The sequence below is a fragment of the Myotis yumanensis genome, unplaced genomic scaffold (assembly GCF_028538775.1).
Source record: "Myotis yumanensis isolate MYYU_CA2020_CCGP unplaced genomic scaffold, mMyoYum1.0.hap1 SCAF_3, whole genome shotgun sequence".
Taxonomy (NCBI): domain Eukaryota; kingdom Metazoa; phylum Chordata; class Mammalia; order Chiroptera; family Vespertilionidae; genus Myotis; species Myotis yumanensis.
Genome location: NW_027223754.1, coordinates 48,803,031 through 48,806,094, shown reverse-complemented (window position 1 = coordinate 48,806,094; position 3,064 = coordinate 48,803,031).

Below are 3,064 nucleotides of genomic sequence, written 5' to 3'. Positions count from 1 at the left end.
GATTCAACATATACAAATGCATAGAAGGACAGATTACATGGCATATTTAGAGATGTAAAAGAAATTTTGAGTAGTGGTTGGAGATGGTGAAGATTAGAGCTACACAAAGTCTTAGACATGAAGGTCATTGTACAGCAAATACTGAATTTCCCCCAAGGAAAGCCTTGAGAAAAAATTACATAATTAATTTCACTCAAGTGGTTTTGCAAAGCATGATGTGAAAGAGAGAACAAAGGAAGTCAGGAAGACCAGACAGTTTGTAACAAAATTTATTTTAACATGACATTGCTAAGAACTATAATGATGGCAAAAGATGATAAAAGAAAAATAGATTGGAGAGAATGTTGAGTATGTAAATGTGGCGACTAAAAAATGGAAAATGAGTGGTACAGGAAAAAGAAAACCACAGGGAAGTCTGACTCTCAATCCAGAATTGAACAAATTGTGTCTATAGCTGAGTTAAGAAAATCCAGAGGAAGTATTTCATTCATTTTAAATTATTGTAACTTCATTGTAAATAATACTAAATGTGCTCAATTGGTTACATCCAATGAAAGAATGTATAGATAAATAAGTATAAAGAAATAATTATTTTGTGTTATCATAAACTTAATTTATTTTTAAAATAATTAAAAAAATAATTTATGAACATCTTTTCAACACTAAAGTTTCCCTTATGTTGATTTCAGGATTTGATTCCAAGATTCCTAGTGTACACAATGATTACCATATACAATGACATAACAAGCAAGAAATTTCCAGTTGACTAATACTCCTATGCATGTCTTTACATAAATGGATTGCTAGGTTCTTTGTGCTTATGTCACTACTAGAGGCCCAGTGCATGAATTCCTACACCAGTGGGGTCCCTTGGCCTGGCCTGCGGGATCGAGCTGAAACCAGCTCTCTGACATCCCCTGTGGGGTCCTAGATTGTGAGAGGGCCTGCGCCAGGTTGAGGGACTAGGGTGGGATGTAGGAGGTTGGCCAGCCGGAGAGGGACCATGGGAGGGCTCTAGGGCATGTTCAGCCCCTCTCACTCAGTCCAGATCTGCCAGACCCCAGCAGCAAGCTAACCTACCAGTCAGAGTATCTGCCCCCTGGTGGTCAGTGCAGGTCATAGCGAGGAGTTGAGTGGCCTTAGCATATCATTAACATATTACGCTTTGATTGGTTGAATGGCTGAACAGACTACTGGACATTTAGCATATTAGGCTTTTATTATATAGGACTAGTGGCCCGGTGCATGAAATTCGTGCACATTAAAAGGGACTTAATTAGAGGAAATATTTTAATATTGCTATTTGCCCTTTCTCTATAATAGAAGTGTCAGAGATGAAATAAAATTAGTAAAATGTATATGAAAATCTCCCTCCTGTCAGAGTCTGGGACATGCCAGAGGACCCAGAGTCAAGTCCTCGCCTACCCGCATATGCCTCAAAATTGTGCGAGACCCAGACCTGGCCGGCCCCACTGCCATCAAGCCCCACAGGGCGGGGCTCAGCCTCAGTTCCCTCGTTGAGCTCCACTGGGCTGGGGGTGTGGCCTCAGGTCCCCCAGCCCCGGCGCAAGGGCGCGAGGGTGCGATGACCATTAGCTCTTTATTATATAGGACTGTTTTTTAAAAGGTCCTTTAAGGATAGAAATTAAAGAAAATAAACCTATGTATTAAGAAATTAAGTTTGAAGTAGTAAACTTCATTCACTAAAGTAATTTAGGAAAGATGTAGATGGCATTTACTTATTAGCACATCTGTGGGCTCCAGGATAACAGTGAATTCCAGCTCAGAGAGTAGCAAGACAGATTCCATTTAGGGAAGAGAAAAATGTAAGTGAGAGTGGGGAAGGACATGTAATGAGAATAGAGCCACAGTTGTCTAATAATTATTCACCTTACTAACTATAGATAAGAAGTTTTCTTAATAGTCCCTGGGAAACTAGAGGATGAAACAAAGCTGTAAAAAGATAAGATGCCTCAATGGGTCTATGACTCAGAAAAGACGTACATTTTGAGAACAGACCAAGGACAGGACACGCTTTGACTTGGTTGCTGTGCCTGGACCCTGACCCCCTCCAGGATTTTTTCTCAGAAACACTCACCATTCTCCAGTCCCAGGAATGGGCTGAGCTGTTTGTAACAAGATTAGCCACCTTGTTATCAGACTTTAAGCTCCTGAAGGCCGGACGGCAGACTCTCCCCTCCCCTTTGTATGTTATATTTGTAGCTCGCAGCTGCACGTAGCTATCGTCTCCATTGTATGTATATAATCAACCAACTGTCAAGGGCGGTCAGAGCAGATTTTTGTGGGTGACCAACTGCTCTCCCGTAATGCCAGCAGTATTGGAATAAACACTCATATATGATTCAACCCTGTCTTTGCTTAATTGGCTCAAGTGGTGACAGGGAACCCGGATCCTTTGGTTGTGCTGTTACGTAAGGACACTAGAGGAATCTGAAGCCTCTAGTAACTACAGCTTTAGCAAAGATTAAGACAGTCTGACTCACCCAGCCAGTGTGGTTCAGTGATTGTGCATCAACCCATGAACCAAGAGGTCACTCATTCAATTCCGGGTCAGGGCACATGCCCGGGTTGCAGACTTAATCTCCAGTAGGAGGTATGCAGGAGGCAGCCAATTGATGATGTTTCTCATTGATGTTTCTATTTCTCTATCCTTCTCCCTTCCCCTCTCTCTGAAAGCCATAAAAACATATTTAAAAAATAAAAATAAAACAGTCTGACTCTTAGATCAACATACCTCTCTAAAGGTTTATTTACCTCAATTCCCATTACCTCATACACCATGTCCAACTTTTAACAAAAATACAAAGCATGCTAGAAGGTTTATTTGTTTACAATCTGTAGAAACTGAACAAGCCTAAGAAGTCAGAACTCAGATATGACACATATTTTGAAATTAGCAGATTGGAAATTTAAAATAACTGATGAGTATATTTAGAGCTCTAGTGAACAGAGTACACAACATTTAAGAAAAGATGAGTAATGAAAGCAGAGATGGAAATAGAAAGAAAAAAAACACAAGAAATAAAAACACTGTGTCATAAAT